Raw genomic sequence first — 7757 nt, forward strand, 5'->3', positions numbered from 1 at the left:
CTTTATAAATATAAAAAAATAAAATGCTCCATCTTAAAAGGTGTAATATCACTGAAGAGAGTATTTTTTTCAATTGTCTTAAAAATGAGTACTTGAGATGTGTTCTGGGAAGTTTGTTAGGTTGCTTCTTGTTACACTGCATCTTTTCCACAGGCTGTACTACAAGGCACATCAATACAGCTCTTATGTTTAACCCCAAGTCTCCTCAGGATACAGTGTACAGAAACTCGCTCCATCTCAGCATTGTTAATAGCCTTATATGACAGCTCCCCTTCTGTCGGGCTTCAGGTTTTGGACTTAGACTTCTGAGAAGCCCATAAATATTTCTTGAAGGTACTGGCCAACACATGGGCTTTGGCCTTTCTGAATGTTCTAAGAATGTTGTGGAATGGCTGTATTTGTTATGATTTCAGCATCATGGATTTTTTCTGACTATTGTTTTGGATCATACTTGCAACTCACTTGGTGATACAGTTTAAAAGACAATTCTTTATTTAAAATTAACTCACTATGTGTGAGTAGGAGAGATGTTGATTCTGATCTTAAGGATCTCTTATGCTGGATTTGCTCGGGAGTGTTTATCGAAGATTATAACTTTGGTTCCATAGAACATTATTCCTAAGATTCTAACGTGAGCAGCTAGTGGCTAGAGGAATTGTAAGAGGTCTCTTAGGTCTCTCTGTATCGATTATTTCCTACTTTGATGATATACAGCTATTGAAGCTTTGTATTCTGAATAATTTCTCTGTCCTATTTGCTACTACAAAGCAATTATATATCAAACTGCTTTAGTTTTTCCATAATTAACAAGGCTGAAATAGAGTGAGTCATGGAGTATGATAGGTGCTTCCGTTTCTGAGAATTCTTTCCAAAAATATTCCTATGTTTTTCTCTTTTTCTGCAAAAGGTGGATCTTTGTTTCAGCTAAACCAATTTCCAAGGAACCAGTCACTGGTGGTTTTACTCTGTGTCTGTAGCCTGTCTTAACTTTCTAGTACTTCAGCATTAAAAATATTTTAGTGCTAATGTCAATGCAGTGTTAGAGCAGCTGTGCTTGCTTCCAGGTGGCTGAACTCGGCACCATTTCTGTTTGGGCACCACTGGTTGAATGCTGGCTTGCTGACATCATCCATGGCCAGTAGGATAAATCTCACACTGGGTCCAAGCTACACCCCTGGATTAGTGTGCAGTCTTGGTGTGACAGGACTCTGCAATTATGGTAATAGCACCAAGGGAGCAATTCTTGAACCTCTTCATCAGACATAAATACAAGGTTTTGCATGCACATCTAGCCCAACACTCTCCATGATGCAGTCTGGCATGTTAGCTGAAAAACTTGGCATAAATTATGAGGAATTAACAAAGCACTCTGCAGAATGTTTAGCCCTACAGAAATTCTGTACCAAGTCTGCAAGACTCTGCAAGATCCCTCAAACCACACTGCAGAGATCCAAAGCATTTAGCCAGCAGCAGTGCTGTAAAATAAGCTGTGGATATTTATCTCGTCAGAGGTATATGTAATCCTAGCCATTGCTATAACCGTGGACCAGTTCTGGAAAGAAATAAGAGAGCAAGGGTCTTGTCCTGCAAAATAACAAATTATTTCAGCTCCTATTATGCCCGTATAACCTTTCAGCAAAAACTCCTGAAGTGTATCTTCTGACATGACCAAACCTAATAATGTTCACAAGTAATGATCTTCAGATAACTGGGTGCTTGAATGAACTTTTATTCGATTTTGTTTCAGTCATTTAATATTTTAGGAATGATATAATTTCTTGAAACATGAATTTGATTTTTCTTTGCCTTATGTGGTGTTTAAATTGCAGGGACTGACGCTGACAGCTGTAGGTGAAGCAGATATGACTGTTACTAAAATCCCGAACAATTGCTCTGCCCGAGCCTTGAGTGCAGAAAGATTTCTTCTCGACAGTTGTGGGTGCCTTGATTGCTTCCTCTGGGTGGAGATACCATGACATGCACTGTGATGCGGTGAGGAAATACCACTAGTTTGTCTCTTTTTCTGTGTGAAATAAGACTAGGGTATCCACTTTGGAAACTTTTAGAAGTAAGATGTTGTAGGAGCTTGGATGACTGGACTGGCTGTGTGACAAGATTTTGCTCATAATGGTAGTAAGTAATGAAAAAACATGATGACTGGATAGATGTCTGGTGGGTTTTCTAGGATTAGGATTTCACAAATGAACTCCCCGAGTGCCAAGGATAGCAAAGAAATCAGACTATGGCTGGGTTACGCAATGGGGAGCTGTACGGAGATATCCAGCAAGCAGTATGTATGTGCTAGGACAGTCCTTCTTCATTTTTACCCTGCTTTTAGTAGCTCCTTTACCCATAGCTCAAGCACTTCCATACGGCACTTCACGGAACATGTAGGCAGTTCAACTCCAGCTGGTCACAAGCATGGTGTACTGGGCATTAACTGGCACTCACACAGTGGCACTGAAATGAAACTACTGGCCTTGAGAGAGTTGATTCCTTCAGATCAGAGTGGTGGTCTTACACCGTAGGAGAACTTACATAACTTTGCCCGAGTTCTACACGTTCTGCATGTAAACAGTTCCTAGTACACGAAATCTGGCAACGGAACCTTAGAAGCTAAGAAAAAGCAACAACAACAACGTCATTTACTCGTAAAACCAGCAATGTAAGTTAAGAGCTTATAAAATGCTGAATGGCCTTCACTGAAGGATCTCGCCCAGCAACTGACTTTGAGGAAACGGGAAATGTGCTGTTTCATAACAAGCTAGACAGGAGACGTTATTTAAACAAAGGACATCTTTGTTTTGCTAGGGAAAAATGTTAAGGTAGTTTAGGGAGGAGAATAAAAATTGTTTAAAAATGGCTGAAAACCAAGGTTTTCTCAAAGGCATAGCTGAACGCCTGTTTAAAATGTATGATTTTTATGCCAAGTGGGATGCTGAAGCTGTAAAACAAAACAAAAAGCAATGCAATACTGAACTGTTGAACCATTGCTACATCAGCTTCGTAGCATGTTAAAGTAAACTTTAATGAACTGCAGAATAATGCAGTTTGCCTTCCCAAACAAACTACATGTGAATTTACAGCAAATTAACAATTTATTTTGGGATTCTTTTAATGGAACTGTTGTTTTGACCAACATGCTCATTTAATAGCTTTGCATTTAGGCCATGGTTAGATCTTTGTGAAATGTGATTTTGGGGTTGATATGGCACAACATCTACATCAGGAAGGAAACCTATGGAAATTGCTGGAACTTGCCCTGAAGTGGGGTTAGACCATGCTATTGAGAAGATAAAGGAGTCTAGCTCTATCTTTACCCTGGGTAAGAGTTCAGAGGGTTGTTCAATTACTCAATACTAGGCTTTTCAAGATGTCTTGGGTCTTGCCTAACATTCTGTGTATTTCGCTGTTCACTGTCACTTTAATCATGTCAATCTGTTGTTTCCACTTCCTTTGAATCTAATTCATGCTTGTTATCCAAATATTGCTAAATACCTCTTCTCTCCTGATACGCCACCTCTGCTCATCTGACGTTAGCAGTTATTCCTGCCTGGGCTTCGTCCATAAATACAGACCTCTGTGATAGTTAGTCAACTTCACACCTAATCATCTGTTCGCAGGTGAATGCTGTGCTTCCTGGGAAGCTGGAGTGTCCTGAGCTTTCCAAGAGAGTACCGTTTTTCTTTACCTTGAAATCTGTTCTGAAAGCCTAAGCCTGCCAAGTGATGTACCTGCGGACTCCTGGAGTGCACACTGTTATAGCATTGCCCAGCTTCACCTGACAAGTCTGCTCTTGTCTTTGCTAACATTTATCCTTGATTTTCTGTGTTTCAGGGCACAGATTTTGCTTCCTTGTCTGTTGCAGACTAGTGCTAAATATTAACTGTTATTTTAGTGATGCACAAATACGAAAGATTAAATTTGCATTATAGATATTAAAATACAGATAAGCTGAGGATGGGGTAGTAACAAACGTTTGTTCACAAAATACAAGGCTGCATTCCTTCCTTCCTTTGCAGTGAAACCTTTTGTTTAGATGTATGCAAAAACTACAGTGTTCTGGGGATTCAGTGCCTACTTATCACCAGTAAACCCATTTAATACAGTGTCCTGGATGTATGTGACACTAGTGAAAGCTGAATGCTTCCTGCTGCAGTGATTTACAATCATAATTAATGATACAGTTCTAATGAAAAACACTGGTTAAGCATCATACTTGGTAATACATCATACACCTCGGCAGTACTACAGTCCTCACCCTCTTGTAATGCGACAGCACCGGTCAAAAGGGTTCATCAAGGCCCTAGACGTAAGCCTACGCTAATTTTAATTTCAGGTTTATGCCATTTGTTGTACCTTGGAATTTTGAGGTGTTACTATTGATGTATGTTCTAGCTACAGCGTAAGTCAGATCTGCTCTTTATAATTGAACCTTAATTACCAATGCCTCACTTTACAGCTGTGAACTCTGGTAGGTTTTCTTGTTTTAAAAAAAATAATGAAAGCCTCTAGCGTAGAGCTGGGGATAGTGGAAATACAAAGAATATGTGCACAAACCTTAAAGGGATTTTTTTTTTTACCCTTTGGTACTGGTCACCTAAGTCGCTGAAGCCTCCCTCCTCGTGTTAATTCTCGTAAAATAAAATCTCTTGCTTTTCCTATAAATAGGTAACCTGGCACTGCCAAGATTTATGCAGGGTAATCAGCTATTCAGCCTGAGATTTCTCTAAGAATGGTAAGCTTTGGCCAACATTCATTTTCAATTTGCAACAATAGCAAAGTTTGTGTCATATTTTAGGAGGATTTAATTTCTGAAGGGTAACTATACGTGGGAAGTATTAAGTATCAGGAAACACTTTGTTTTCACGCATGCCATCTACAGGCCAGCAGAGCCACGGAGCTGAAGTGTGCCAGGTCATCATCCTCCTTTCAATATAACAGATGATGAGAAGTTATAGTCTTTTATGAATGCATGTTATCAAAGTACTATGGTTCTAAACATGCAGGAGAAATTCCTTAAATTTTTTTATGCATCGAATTGCCTGTAGCTATTGAGGACTTGCTATATAACTGGTTGATCTGTCTTGCACCTCTGCTAAAACCTGAGGTAAGGCCTAAGTCCTCCCTCCCCTAAGTTAGGGGTGTTAGACGCACTACATATACCCACAGTTTTAATCCAGCAGACTTCTCCAGCTGACCCAAGAATACAGTTGGCTTCTTTCAGATGCAGCTGCACACAGCCCTTAGCCAAATGGATGGGTCATCACGGCGAGGGGGCCTCTGAAAGGAGAGGGATATGGGAAAAAAAAAGAAGAGAACTGCCAAAGTGACTCCCCCAGCAAAGCAGGCTGCTGTAGAGAGTAGTAAGTGCTATTAGTTTTGTACAGTCACATTAAAATATCCAACTGAAAACACTCAAAGTCCTAGAAATTTGTTATTAGTCAAGATGTTTATATACTCTTCCCCTGAAGATTAAAGAAATTATTTTTAAAGGGGTCAGAGGCTTTATTTGCAATAAAATAGTGAATTCCAAACAGAACGCTGCAGTGTTAAAACCACATGCAAAAAAAAAAAAATCTATGTTCAGGGTATTAATGATTTGTGGTTTTAATTTTCACTCAATTGTCCCTTTTGGATTTTTTTCCTGTGGCTGTCCTAGGTTTGTGCGGATGACAAATTTTCCCTAATGTACTCCACACTGCATAAGGCAGGCAGGCCGTGGCAGCTGTGATCATTTCTCTGGAGATGCATTTGATCTGTAACACCAGCAAGGAAGGCAAAAATGGCTCTGTACTGCCTCTAGGTCTCCCCCCTCCTTCTGTGGCTGCCAGCCCTTAGAGCAGTGAGTACACAGGCTGCTGACAGGTGGGGTCGGTAATTTCAGCTGCACCTTTTCAGATCTTGGTAGCACCTTGCACTGGCCATATTTCCTTCTCATAAGAATTCGCCACTGCTTTACCCCTTTCAGAGCTGCTTTGCATCACTGCACCCAGTTTAATGGGTGGGAGCCACACAATATGATTTCGTTCCAAGCAAATACGATAGTGATAGTTTGTAAAGGATGGTTTACAAGCTAAATTTAGTACTATGGGATCTTGAATTTACTGCCTCTGAAAGGACTCCATGTCAGATCTTTTCAGTTGGCAAGATGTTTCTGACTAACTGGCCATCCTATAAACTCAGTCTGGAAAGGCAAGACGACGTATCTACTTTTCATAAATGTCTGAAGTAGGTGTAGCTTCATTGCTGTAAATGAGGCAGATCTCCTTGCTTTGTTGTATCTGATGTTGTACCTGTGTCAAGATTATTTGTGTGCATTTTAGGAGCTTAGAAACAGCAGGGAAAATAGACATTTCTGTGTTAGACTGCTTTGTTCCCTTCTCTGCTCAAAGAAGACTATGGCTGTCTTACACCCGGAGGCTATTCTCCATGTAACAGTACACTAAATTCCTTTGGCTCGTGCATCTCAAGTCACTTGGAGGGCTGTTGCAGGAGATAAAAAATTGGTGCAACCAGAAGATTCTCGCCTTCTTTGGTTGCCAGGCTCCCGGGAGGCATAGCCAGCCCTGTGGTTAAAAAGGTTATGAGGATCAGAAGCTGGAACGTGATGGTGATTTTAAAATAAGGATGCTAGGAGACTGGACAGATATACAGGCTATTAAGCTGGACTTGACTGGGCAAACTGTGAACAATCTATAAAACCAAAATTGGTAGGTACATGGTAACTACGTTTGGCAGAAGAATCAGTATTGCTTTTGTAGATGGCACATTTCACAAACCCATTATGAGTTCCTTGAAGGATTCAGTGATCAGGAGGATAAGGGTGATCTAGTTGATAGTGCTGGTTCCACAGACTTAAACTAATCCCGCTTTCTTTAAAGGTTGAGTTACTCCAGAAATACCCCATTCATGAGCACTGTGGTTTTAGGAATTATTAGCAATTTTTAGAGCAGTGTTCTACCATCTTAACCCAAGCTGTGGCATCTCTTGGGCTACTAAAATGTTAATTCCTGGATCTACAATGGATTGTGAATGGAGTACTTCTTGCATGCAGACGTGGAACTGAGGAACTACACAGAATGGATTTTGTAGATTTGGACTGAAAGTGAGTTAACAACATGGTATAATATAATGGACATCACTTTCAGATTCCACATATTGCTCTATTTAGCAGCTTCACAAGGGCGCTGTGGAAGGCTCCTTCTGAATCTCAGGAGTATTCATCTTACACAGGGAACGCACAGATTTTTCTTCATAGTTTTCTTTAGCACATGTAACTGCTAAGATTTGATTCCAAGTTTTAAGACCAACAGATGGACCAATTTTTCCATTCAGATGAAACAACAAATCGTCATCGTTTACTGTATGCTTGATTAACGTGCTTTGGTGTTGTCTTGATAACTTGAAGCAGTGGCTTTTCTGTTCATAACACATTTTGTAACATACTTCCTTTTTGTCTCAGACTTGGCTCCGGTCATTGGTGCAAATGACTCAGTAAACACAGCAGCACAAGGACATTGCTGTTCTGTTACCACTAGCAGGTCAATATTGGAACTCTGGAAAGGAAAAAAAGTACGAGAACCTAATGAAGCCTGTTTATGATACGTTAACTTCTCAAAAGAAAAGTGCTAACATACAAGAGAGACAACAAGAAATGTCTTTTACAAGGCACGCGTTTAACTGAAAGTGGCCACTGCCTGTACTGAGAAGGCAGAGCTTTGCAGGGGCCTAGAGAAAGAAATCCTGTCTCTTTC

The sequence above is a fragment of the Buceros rhinoceros genome, unplaced genomic scaffold (genome assembly GCF_000710305.1).
Source record: "Buceros rhinoceros silvestris isolate BGI_N320 unplaced genomic scaffold, ASM71030v1 scaffold29609, whole genome shotgun sequence".
Taxonomy (NCBI): Eukaryota; Metazoa; Chordata; class Aves; order Bucerotiformes; family Bucerotidae; genus Buceros; species Buceros rhinoceros.